Source organism: Notechis scutatus, chromosome 1 (assembly GCF_049901735.1).
Source record: "Notechis scutatus isolate UNSWTSFEM ecotype Mainland chromosome 1, rNotScu1.2, whole genome shotgun sequence".
Taxonomy (NCBI): Eukaryota; Metazoa; Chordata; class Lepidosauria; order Squamata; family Elapidae; genus Notechis; species Notechis scutatus.
In genome coordinates, this window is record NC_142009.1 from 228,535,288 (window position 1) to 228,548,949 (window position 13,662).

At 37.3% G+C, this 13,662-nt stretch overlaps 1 protein-coding gene across 1 annotated transcript in view; it reads left to right on the top strand.

Moving 5' to 3' along the window:
- Positions 1 to 12,745: 12,745 nt before the first annotated feature.
- LRRC55 (leucine rich repeat containing 55) overlaps positions 12,746 to 13,662 on the top strand; it is a 28,357-nt gene continuing 27,440 nt past the window's right edge. Inside the window, exon 1 of the mRNA XM_087950489.1 lies at positions 12,746 to 12,845. The gene's annotated coding sequence lies outside the window, so the exon portion shown is untranslated. The remainder of the gene's footprint in view (positions 12,846 to 13,662) is intronic.

The window sequence follows — 13,662 nt, forward strand, 5'->3', positions numbered from 1 at the left end:
GAATAATTAATTCCCATGAATCTGCAAGACTTATAGTTTAACAACTGTTCAAAGTTACAGTGGTGCTGAAAAAAATGACTTATTGCCAGTACTTGCACTTACAACTGTCAACATGTCCTCGTGATCACGTGATCCAATGACCCCTTGCAGGTGTCATTTTGACCTCTCCAAGAGGCTTCCAACAAGCAAAGTCAATGGGGGAAACCAGATATGTTTAACACAGCAAATAAAGGTGCAAAAAAAATCTAAGAATTTCATATTTAGGCATATATTTTGAAAGAAAACATTCATCTATCAGACAAAATCCTAAATTATACTAGAATAATATTGTACACATATTGTTTTGAACAACCGGTAATAACAACTTCAAAAAACCAGCAAAACTCAAAACATGACTGGAATCTTTATTTTTGCTTTCTTTATTTCTCTAATAGATAAGATTAATAAATAGTGCTGGCTTGCTGTATACCATGGAAAGTATGGGTCATCTCATGCCTTTCCAATATTTTCAATTCCAGCTCTCATAATTTTGCTATTTCCCAAACTGGTTGAAATGGCATCGCTGACAGCAAAATTCAAACCATAAAGAGTATCAAGTCTCCTCGAAACAGGTGGACCAATGGCTTTTTATCCAAATCTGACAAATGCTACCTTTGCTTTTAATTCATGGATAACTCCAGCAGATGGCAGCAGTGCACTACTCTCTTGAAATCTCTGACTACTGATCACTAGTTGTCTCCATCCATTCTTTCAATTATATGACTGCATGATTGCTGTCAGCTTGTCAATTTGTTTATCAAAGGGCAAACTGGTGTAAATCATTCTGGGCCTGAAAGAATGTATGAGTGTGTGGGAGTGCTTCTGAGCAAGCCCAGGCATGTCATGGCATACTGAGAATTAAAATAGATAACCAGCTGCCTCAAATACATACAAATGGTTTCCAATAAGCCCTTTGAAGAACCTGATGTTTTCAAGCAAACTGTATTATCACTTATTTGTTTCTGGAATTCCCCCACCCCATTCCACATACATCTCCAGTCCTGCTCCATAAACTTCCAACACAGCCTATAAATGAGCCTACAAACATCTTCAACTCGAGTTTGACTACAGATAATTTGCTCTGAAATTTTAGGGAAAATACAACAGTCGCTTGTTATTGACTTCTGGAATGCTTTTCTGACTTTCAAGTCTGGTTTACAATTCTGGGATTCCCTAGCAGTCTCCCATTCTAGTATTAAAAAATCCAGTCCAACCCTGCTTTCTTTCATGGTCAATTATATGCTGTCATTTGCTGGGGCAACCCTCCACTAAGCTCTGTTAAAAATGTGCTCCAGAAGGGAAAGTGGGTTGGCGATTAAGTCACAGAACATTTGTTTCAATGTGACAAAAGGAAGATTCTCCAGATGCTGCACTGTCTCCAAATGCCACCAAGAAAGTGGGGTGGGGAAAGTACCAAGGAAATTCAAATAATGTTTTTATTGTTCGCTTCAGCAATTTCTTTTTCATGGTGACTCAAATAGATAGGTAGTTGAACCTTTGGAGTCAGCTCTCCCTTTTCAGAAAATTAGTGTGAAAATAAAAAAAAAACCTGCTAATTGAATAGAAATACATCAAAGGCAGATCCAGACTCCTTCTTTCCTTGTTCAGATTTTAAAAGGCAGAGAAAATGCAGATAAATTTTAGAGAAATAATGAATAAGTTTGAAAATAGGTGAAATGGGCTAAACAAGGACCCTCCAGTAGAGTGAGTCAAACTGAAAATTAAAGTGGAAATTTGATTGAGAAGAAACTAAAGTGAGAGAATACTAGAAGGAATGTTTTAGGGCCGTGTATAAAAGTGGGAAAGATATGTCAAAAATGAAAACAAATAATGTACATTTTAGTTTCTAAAAAATAGTTAATGAAAAAGAATGATAATTGATGTAAGAACATCAAAATGTTAAACAGTATTGAGCATGAAGTATTGTTAAAATAAAAATATGAATTCCTTACAGCAGTTAGTTTGTTTAACACTGTGTGAGAACTGCATCTGTGCTGGAGATTCAGAAAAATGTTACTGTTCCTTTACATAAAATAAAAAATAGCATGAGGAAACACTACAGAGGGTTAAATTGTTAAATTTCCTGAAAGATGTTTGACAAAATTCTGATGGAAAGGATATGAGAGGTGACCATGAAAAACTTTGAGAAGTGTAGTGAAGCTTTATAGCTGGCAGGGGGCAGGTTCAATAACTTTTTGCTTTTCAAAAGGTTACTGAGAAGAATATGAAAAACAGAAAACAGAAAAAATGTTGCATATTTCTATATTTAGAGGAAAGTGTATAATAAAGTGAGTAGGCTTTGATTGTAGACTGGATAAATAATGAGGTTGAAGATGAGCTGCTGAACGTGTTAAGAATGAAATGTGATAAAAGTAACACATGTATGAGAAGAAATGAAAGGCTTAGCATATACCATAGTTGTTGTGGAGTCTTTTGTACTCTCTGAGCTTTGCTGTTTTCTTGCAGATGTCTCATCACCAAACCATGTAACTAGAGGTGGCATTCAGCAGGTTCTGACCCAGTTCTGGAGAACCAGTAGTGGAAATTTCAAGTAGTTCGGAGAACCGGCAAATACCACCTCTGACTGGAGATTTTACAGTATCCTTCCCCTGCTACGGCCACCAAGCCACGCCCACAGAACCGGTAGTAAAAAAAAATTGAATCCCACCACTGCATGTAACATCACATCACATATTGTTAATGATTGAGCAAGGAGTAAGACAAGGATATGTGGTGTTGATATTTGTACCTACTGATATTTTACCCTGCGATTTTTCTGAATTTCGTTTCTACATTTGTGCAGCAAGCAAAATCTAATTGCAGATTTTCTCTCAAAAAATGCAGACAGAGATTGCACTTTGTAAAGATAATGCAAAAAGAGAAACTTGGAACTGTAAGGGGCCAAGGCCTGAATCTTAAACCCAAACCTTTAGCTTTAAAAACTGTGTATGTAAAGAAACATGTGACGATAGAAATATTGCACCCCTCTTCTCCAAGGTTTATCGTGCCTCTGAAAATTAAAGGATCTATTCCTTCAAAAAGAAGGGAAAGGAAGGGCTGGAGGTTGTGTAAGACTGTTTTAGAGACAGCAGAGCTGAGTGGGGAAGTGAGCACAAAGAACAGAGAAGATTGCAGGACCAAGCACCAGGTGACAAAGTAACAAGCTGCATTTACGGGCCTGGCTGGCTGGCTGGCTGGCAAGACTCAGAATTGAATGAAAAATAAGTCGGGAATATTAGGAGATGAAATATAGTATAAGATTGGTATAAAGCAGTATACAAGTAAAAATATATTCATTAGCTGGATCCATAAAGCTATAGGAGATAAGATGTAGTGTTATAAATCTGAGGATTAAGTTAGCAAGCAGTCAACCGAAGCAGAAACTTTGTATCTAAATTCAAGCTTCATTTTGTGAAATTTTGCAATCCAAAGCCAGATTTCAGCAATTGGTCCTTCTGCCTGAGTCCATTACCAGCTTCAAAACAAACTATTCACATTCAATAAGAAAAGCAACCAGGGCCACTAATGTTGCCAACCAGCGGGGAATACTTTTACAGTAGACTGAACCATCACAAAGTTGTCCTTCAGGTCAATATTGAAAAACTGTGCCTTTCGGTTTCAGTTATGGAAATTAGTTGTATGTGCAACCAAACTTTACTCCACACAAATTCATCCATTATATAAATTAGCAAAGGAACATCTTCTTATGCCCTTCTCCATTGACCTGCTTCTTTTCTGACTTTATGTGAATAGCTGTACTAATCAGATTAAATGTCATATCCAGTTACAGCTGCCCTTTGGTTTCAAATTCCAAAATATTTGAACATAATCATCATGGTATTTGATCTTTCATATACAATTCTGGTTTTATTGAGCTTGGGGCCCAGCTTGGCAAAAAATGATCTTATATAAATAGAAAGAAATGCGTACTCCTGATATTAAGGAATGGATTCAAGAGATGTGTCTTTTGTCAACTTTTTAAAAATGCCTTTATATTCTAAAACTATCTATGGAGATTCTCCGTCATCCAGCTCATGGTTGTCCCAAAGGTGCTTTTTCAAGAGGCAACTGGACATTCTTGGTTTTTCTTGAAGGTGTTTCACTTCTCATCCAAGAAGCTGGAGAAGAGCTGAATCGGCTTCTTGGATGAGAAGCGAAATGTCTTCAAAGAAAAACAAAACAGTCCAATTGCCTCTTGAAAAAGCAATTTGGGATAAAACTGAGGTGCTGATCTAGGTATAATTAGTTAAGGATTGAATTAATTGCATATTGGTGTCATGTAGATTTTATTTTTTCTTTATTTTTTTTCAGCTTATTTTAATCATTGCCAAATAGATAGTTTTAGTGTGCACACATACACACACGTACACAAAGTGAGGCAAAAAGCTAAACAACCCTCACTTGGGAAGCTGATCCACTCTCCAATCAACAATCTGATCAGCTGATCTGCAGGAAGGACATTAGGAGATGTTGGTTTGATTGTTTATAAATAATATTCATTATGCTTTATTTACACTTTTTAAAAATCTTGCTTGTAAATCATTTAGATAAGATTGTTATCTACAAAGTTGGGACATGAATAATTGCTCTACCAATAATAATCCACACTTAATGTCATATAGCCGTAATCTCAGCATAAGCAAGTTATTTTCCTTAAGAAATAGCATCTGCAGCCTAAGTCTCCTTCTCATCACATTATCGTGTTGTAACATTTGTGGATATACTGTTCCTTCAAAGATCTGTCTTCCACATATCCACTTCCAGCATTTTGTCCTTCTCTTGGATGGGGAAGAGTTTCCTTCTGATCATAACCTGACTTAATGGGTAAGAGGCAGGACAGAATAAAACAAAACAGAATAACAGGGTTGGAAAGGACCTCCAATCAAGCAGGAAATCCTATAGCATTTCAGACAAATGGCTGTCCAATCTCTTCTTAAAAACTTCCAGTGTTGGCATATTCGCAACTTCTGGAGGCAAGTCATTCCACTGATTAATTGTTCTAACTGTCAGGAACTTTCTCCTTAGTTCTAAGTTGGATCTCTCCTTGATTAGTTTCCATCCATTGCTTCTTGTCCTGCCCTCAGGTGCTTTGGAGAAGAGGTTGACCCTGTGTTCCTTGTGGCAGCCCCTTAGATATTGGAACACTGCTATCATATCACCCCAGTCCTTCTTTTCATTAAACTAGACATACCCAATTCCTGCAGCCATTTTTTGTATATTTAGCCTCCAGTTCCCTAATCATCCTTGTTGCTCTTCTTTGCACTCTTTCTAGAGTCTCAATATCTTTTTAATATTGTGGTGTGGCCAAAACTGGAGATAATATTCCAAGACAATCAGAGGCAGAGCAGTGAATGGAGCCCCACTATGCCCCCAAATGCGTAGTACCCAAAGCCAATCAAGTTCCACACAGAATTCAGAAAATCTCTCAAGCATTTCTTCTGCTCTACTCTTGTCACCCTTGACAATACATAATATTTAATTACAGAATTAAATAACTATTCATTTATTTATTTTTCTCTACCTGTGACATCAGAATCTGCTGCCCAGAGCTGTCACTGCACACCTGAAAAGGGCCTTGCTTGATGAGCCAATTATTTAATATCTTGCCTTCTTTTTCTTAATATTTATTGTTTTCTTAATATTTATTGTAAAGTCATTGTATCTCAGCAAACTTTGCCAGCCTTATACCAAGACAAGCAAACAATTGACAGCTGTAGTATGTAAAGCAGATTAACCTGCCTAAAGAGATGTATGATATATTCCTGTTTCCAACTGATTAAATTTTCTATCCCTAAGTGCTATGACTTCCTCCAGCTTAATTCAATGAAAATGCCAAGGTCAGATATGGAGCAGGAAAGGCTTCCAGACTCCGAGGCCCTCCAGTGCCATCAGAGAAGCTGCGTCAGAGTCTTATGGCTTTTGAGACACTTACAGGATTTTTTTTAAAATGTGTTAACTCTTCACTCAGATACCAAAATGAGCCTGTTCATATATGTGTAGTCACACTTATCTGTGTGTGCTCGTGTACATACATTTTGTTGTGTTTTCCATTGACATATTCATAGATGCCTTGCATATTTGCATACATATATTTATATTTTACTGTTGTTTTGCACTCTGGTTGGATGCTAACTGCATTTCGTTGCCTGTATCCATGGCAATGACAATAAAGTTGAATCTAATCTAATCACAGTTTGCTTTCTTAAATATGTTCACTTGGCTTGGCTGCACGGCTACCAGATAGAGCAGTGAGCTTATGTACAATTAGATCTTCTGTTCAAATAAGTTAACTGTCCCTAAATTCAATCTCCATAAACATTCACAGGTATGGCTTCAGGAATCAGAAATGATCCATCATTGGATCAATTTGTAAAAAGCAGAGCATAAAAGTGGGATTGTTATAGGCATTCACAGGCAACCATGAGGTAATGAAGACATGTATGGTGATATCACATCTCCATTCTTTCATATGTCCATCCTGTTATTGGAGGTAAGAAGCAAGTCAGAAGGGTTGTAACTTGTGTCATAATGTCACATCAAACCTCAGTTTCACCCACCCACCCACCCTCTGTCATACCTGTGAATGTTTATGGGGATTGTTTAGGGAGGTTAACTTATTTGAATAGAAGATCTAATTATACATAACCTCACTGCTCTATCTGGCACCCAGGCAACCTAGACAGCAGTGAAAACTTGTGACTAGCCATGGACTCTGCAAGTTGTAATTCAGCCCCGCAGTCAAGAACAGACCTGGCATTCCTCTCAAAAAAGTTTATCTTTAACTCTTAACCAACCCTGCTTATTATCTAATCCCAAAGTCTATATACTAGCATTTCATCAGACCACTCAGTTCATCTTTAAAGTCTTTAGATTTTTCAAGATCTAGTTACCTGCCTCGTATACGGCAAATGAGAAGAGAAACTTAGTGGTATATGATAACAGACTATTTGTTCCCAAGAACAGATTTGCATCAGTGTCATGAGGTACAAAGGAACAACATCCACAGATATTAAGAGCTCGGGGTAGTATGTGTACAAGCATTTAAGTGCAGGAAATATTTTATAGCAGAAGCTGGTCATAAGAAGCTGAAACAGTTTTCAGTTATCTCTGCAATCTGTAAACATATTTTCTCCACAAACAATACAGTGATGGAAATCCTTCGAGGGGAATGACTTCAGGATCCAGACTGATAGACAAACTAACATAAATCCATAGATGTACATTTGCTCTGCCAAAAATTACAGAAATAACTCTGTAACACAGATCTATTCAATATACATCTTTCATACTAACTCAAAAACAACAATCACCCCCAACATAGTTTTCACACAATGTAGCAGATGGTTGAATAATGCAAATTTAAAATGATAGCACTATTGTCATGGTCTGTCAGCAAACCACTTCAAAATTCAGTATTTTAGTGCAACCAATCACTCTCGACAATCACAGCATTATAGCACTTTGAAAATATCTGTAGAATTTATGTGAAATATTATTATTATCTCTTTTATTCATGAAATATGAAACTCAACTGAACATTTAAAAATGTATCACAAATACCAGGGACTGACGCTAATGGTTGATACAGGTTGCTGCCAGTGTCCTAGGTATCAACCAAGTATCTTCTTAAAATGTACAATGTTCCGAGTAGCTCAGTTTTTTGCAGTTCCACTGGTGTTACTGCAAGAAGTTGCAATTTCTTGATGTGTTTTGTAAGATTCTTGGACATGGTACCAAATGCCCCAATCACAATGGGTATCACTGTTACATCTTTCATCCATAACCATGTAGTTTTGATGGCCAGGTTGCGATATTTCGTTATTTTTTCCAGTTCTTTTTCTTCGACTCTGGCGTCTCCTGGTACAGCGATATCAATAAATTGTATGCTTTGGCCCTCAACAACTGTAATATCTGGCTTGTTGTGCTCCAGATGGCAACCCATCTGTATTCAAAAGTGTTTTATTGATTATGATAGTGATGGTAGTGGTGATGATTGATCGCACAGTCAGCCAGATGTTTAGTCTAGATTGACATTTTTATCCATCTACCAAGTCCTTCCCAATCTGAGGTCAGCAGATGTTGTTTGATAGTGTTAAAGGTATTGTAGCAGGATGTGAACTGAAAAACTCTTCCAGCTAAAGCTGCCTTTTGCAACTGAGGAAAGGTGATTTTGTCAATGCTAAGGATGTTCAAGTGGTACTCCAAATGTTTTGGAACTGCCTCCGAGGTTCCTGCTGCTATTGGCACAATCTTTGCTTTGTTTTGCTATAGTCATTCTACTTCCATTTGCAGATCTTTATATTTTGTGATTTTCTCTAGTTCTTTCTCTTCTATTCTGCTGTGTATAGATACTGCCAGGTCCATTATGCAATTTTTTTTTAATCTCTCCAACTCTCTTAAATTTAGACGTTATGTGGCAGGTGCCTGTCTGTTTGAATTATAAAGTCCAAAAGAACTTTAACTTCTTCACTGTCTTTTACTTTCTCTATTTTATGGTCCCACTATTTCTTGCTGACAGGCAAATTATATTTCTTGCAGATATTTCAATGAACCATTATTGCTACTTTGTCATGTCATTTTTTGTAGTCAGTCTGTGCAATCTTCTTGCAGCAGCTAACTAAGTGATCCACTGTTTCTTCAGCTTCTTTGCAGAGGTGGCACCTGCTGTCTGTTGCTATTTTCTCAATCCTGGCTTTGTATGCATCTGTTCCTAAGGCTTCATCTTGTACAGCCAGAATTCACCTCTCTTTTTCTTCAGCTATCTTCTTTTGGTTATCACCAGGTCTCATTGTTATCTGCATTGCCTGCTTGTGTGCACATGTGTGTGCGTGTGTATACTGTTCATCTAATACTTTGCCCTGCCATGTCTCTTTTCTATTTTTCATTTGGTCTTTCCTGCAGGCTGGCTTGGTTTCTCCGGTATTCAAAAAGCCTTCATGGTATACTAGCTTCAGTGTATCTTCTTCACTGTCCTTCAGATATTCTTCCAATGCCCCTTTTTCTTCATCAGCTGTCTGGTGTACTAATAACATTCCATGACAACCTATGTTTCTTGATAAGTAAAATCTGTCAACATTGCTGTGTGGATGAAGGAATTATTCATTATCATTATTATTATTTTATCTTCCTATCCAGGGCTTTTAGTTCTGCTTGAGTCCAATTCACTATTCCAACTATGCATCTAATGACTGGAATAACCCAGGTGTTCATTGCCTTGATGGTATTTTCTCCATTGAGGTTGAACTTTAAGATCTTCTTCACTGTCATGTTGTATTAACTTCTAGCCTTCTTCTTGATTTCAATGTGCTTGAAGTTGTCAGCTAGAAGGATGCCCAGATACAGTATTGATCATCTACATCCAGACTTTTGATATTATTTCCATAGGGCATCTTGATTCATTTAAGATTTCACTATTTTCCCCTATTGATGGTAAGGATGATATGTTTGTCCAGTCCAAACTCCATTGCAATATCTTGCCTGTGTATCTGTGCAGTGTTGAACAGTGATTGTATTTAGGATGGTGCTTTTCCATACAACTTTAGATGATCGATGTGAAAGAGGTGGGATAGCCAGGAAAATGTTTTTGAAGTTTGATAGACAGTGTCTGACTTATTCAGTATTATTGACAGAGGGATCAGTGCAATTAAAACAATAATGGTAATAATTAGTCCCCTTGAAAAATATTCCTCTCTTGATATTAATCTCTCTCAGTATATCACCACTAACCTTCACATAACGTTTCTGATGTTTCTACTGACTCCTTTATTTCTAGTCACTTGATTATCCAGTCATGTGGTAGGGAGTCAAATGCTTTTTTGTAATCAATCCAAGTTACATTCAAGTTAGTCTTTCTTCCCTTAAAGTTTTTCACAATCATCTTTTTATTTAGGAGCTGATGTTTTGTTCCTCTGCTGTTTGGGCAGTTTATTTTCTGTTCAAGTGGAAAGAGCTTGTTTTCAACTAGATGTTGTTGGATTGCATCAGTTGTCACACCAGTTAGTAATTTGAAAGTTATTAACAAGCAAGTAATTGGCCTGTAGTTGTCTGGTGCTGCCCTTTTTGCTGGATCTTTCATTATCAAGTGGATTTTGACAGATGTTAATCAATATTTAATTTCACTCCTTTGCAGTATGTTGTTAAACTATTTTGCAATGAATTGATGTAGAGTAGTTAGATGTTTCAACCAAAGACCATGCCCTTCATCTTTACCTGGTACTGATCAATTTTTTATCTTTCTTCCTTTTTTTCCACTGTTTCTGCTGTTATTACAAGTTCTTTCATTTCAGTTTCTTTTTTATTCTTATCCACCTCCTTTGTCAAAGTTGAGTTCTTGTCATACTTCTTTGGATTATGCCATGGCTATACACAGAACCAGATTGGTTCTTCTTTTTCAGGTGATGACTGGTTCATTGCAGTCTCTCCCTTAAATTGTTACATGATATATCACATACCATAAATGATACCTCATGTATCACATATATTATACATCATATTGTGGGAGCTATAGGAATCTAAATATATGAATAAGGAAAGGGATCGATGCTTATATGGTGATGTTGAGACAATTCTGATCTCCTGTTCTAACAATAATTGCACCATTTTAGAACATCCCTTCTAAGAGGAACGGAGGCTGATAATACAATGCAGGAAATGTCAGGTGCTCATATTCTTCTGATGGCAGACTGCCAAGATTCTCCAAAACCACCTATATCTATCTCTTCCTATTGACTCATATAGAGATGAAAACTGCCAGGCCTTGAACAGATTTCCAGAGGCTAGGTGAAAGAATGGGGAGCTCAAGTAGTATTTTCATCAATCCTTCCAGTTGAGCATTATAGCATAAGAAGAGAGAATGAGAATGTTCACTTAAAGGTGAAGAAGTTACTAAATAGAGCGGTCAAGATGAGTTTGCAGCTCCTTGATGTGCATGAAGAACCCTAGCAAAAGATAAAATACTTCTGATAAACACTGAGATGAACATGTTCATCAGGTGCTCCATTACTCATTTATCAAGAAAATGTTAAACTGGGGGGGGGGGAGGACAGTGGCAAAAACCCAGAATTAAATACAATATCAAGGACTGGAAACAAAGCAATAAGCACAAGGGTGGAAGAAAGATTGGCATGCAACTGTAACAACAAACCACTTGGGGATACCATGCACAATCTCAGATATTTCTTCATTAATGCATGGAATGTAGAAAACACAGAGAACTTGGAATCCTAACCTATTGTACAAGAACAAATATGACATCACATGCATCATTGAAACTTGGTGAGATGACACATGTTTGGAATGTAGCTTTGGAAGGCTACAATTTACTCTGAAAGAACAGATTCAACCAAAGGAGAGGGGTGTACATACCGCCCCCAATAGACTATACCTGCACAGAAAGTCCTGAATCAGACCAATGTCCTTTGTTTGTGTTTGGGTAATAATAAAAGGAGAGAGAAACAACAGAGGAGGTGCCTGGACAAGCAGAGGGTATGGATGAATTCTTTCTGTGTCAGATGACCAAACATTCAAAGAGCCACACAATAGTAACAAAAGGAAATTTCCAAGAGTCTGACATCTGCTGGAAATCTAATTCTGACAAGAGTCAGGATCTAAGCATTTTTTTTCACCTATCTTTCTTACAGTTTCAATTGTCATAAGGTAGAAATGGGAATGGGGCAGTCTACAATCTTGGACCAAATTGTTACTAAGAGGGAGAAGCTAGTTGGTTGAAGAGAAAGTAAAGCACTTGGAACCTTGGGGAGGAAACAGATCACAATACTTGAGTTCATAATATCAAGGAAAAAGGGAAATTGAAGAAAGTCTTATCTGCACTGTCAACTTTAGAAGGGCTGATTTGGAGAATTTTAAAGGAAGGTTAGTCATATCCAATGGCTTGAAATTGTGAACGAGAAAAGGGTCCAGAAAAAAAAAATGCAGATTCCTGCAAAACAAGATACTAATATCTCAATGGAGACAGTTCCTGCTAGGAGAGAAAATGGGAGACAGTGAAAGAGAACAGGGTGGCTACACAGAGCTTTCTAAAATACGGAAAAGAGACAGGAACATGTAGAGAAGGTAGGAGAAATGTATAGCTCAAAAAGGATACAAAGCAGCCAGTTATCAGAAACAGTAGGATCTGTGTCAGAAAGGCTAAAGAGAAGAAAGAACTGAAGTTTGCAGAAATCCCCCAAGTCATCACCATCAACATCGCAAAGGCTCTTTTGAGTATTTCAGGGGTAATTACTTTAATTTAACTCTTTGAATAAAATGGAAGTTTCAAGGACAATGTAGCTTCGCTGTCACAAAATGACAAGGAGTGATTTATAGCCATGACATCTTCCTTAAGAGTTGGTCACATTTACAGCATCGGGGATCCTGTACCCATAGATGGGGAAGGGTTACAGATAAACATGCTGTATTTCTCTCTTGCAAAATAATGTAATATTTTTAAAGCAGATTCACCATCTACTTCTATCCCACAGGGTAAATAGACCAGATGATTTCCTCAGATTTCTCTTATTTGTGTAAGCATGAGTTGGCTCTCAGGCTGCTTTATCTCATCCCACCTCTCACATGCTCTGTACTCTCTTATCCCCTATCATTATGTTTCTATAATTGCTCTTGCTCTTTTTTTAATCTCGTTTCTCCTTGGCCCCACAAGTCCCTGCACTAAAGACCTTGAAGCTTTCAAGGCTTTTAGCTGATGCCAGCAGACCTGTTTCTCCAGGCTTGTCATAAAACTGCTGGTCCATGAAGGAGAGCAACGGGCACATCTTAGAGAAAGGAGAGTGGAATAGAAAACTAAACAAGTAAGGAATATAATGGGGAAAAGTGAACCATGCTAGCATAATAACAAGCTTTGGTATGGTATTAGACTTCAGTTATAATGGATCTGATTAGATCAGAATCATATTATTGCAACATCAAAACTACGCTTTTCAGATTGCTTCTTTCTATAATGTTAAATGAGAAAAATAGGAGCATTTCTAAAAGCCATATGGAATGCATAGTGATTGTTCCAGTAATACAGGGATCCTTGGAATCCTCAAAAATGTAAGAGTATATTATATGTTCTCAAGGGCACTTAGGCAGTAGCTACTATATAAGGCACTATAGTGGAGGTAGTCTTCTATTATGGGGGTTGCTGCTTAATAACTTCCGGGCAAATAGTACAGAGCAAATTTCATTCTGTTCAGAAGGTGAAAACCAGTCATCTTTTTCATAACAAAAGAAAGGCAGCTGCTTGTGTTTGCAGAAATTCTAAAATCAATATTCTGCCTGCAAATGTGGATTATCCCTTTGTCCCAGCACATTTTATTGTACTCTTTTCTTTAAAATAAAAATAAAAATAACCAGAACTTTCCTTTCCCCATAACTTTGGATTAGAGCTTCTATGCTCCCTTGATGCTTGCTGGCTCTTAGTAGATTTTACCACCCATTTTATCCATGATTCAAAACTAGACAATTTCCTAAGGCCAATTTAGAAAAACCTCCCCAGCTTGATTTTTGCTGCTCCAGTTAACAGTGCACACTTTCCCTTAGCAGGGTCCTCTAGATAAATTGATAATACTGCCGTTTGAAATATATTGTACCCAGCAGCACACAGAAGCTACAGCCACTCTAAAG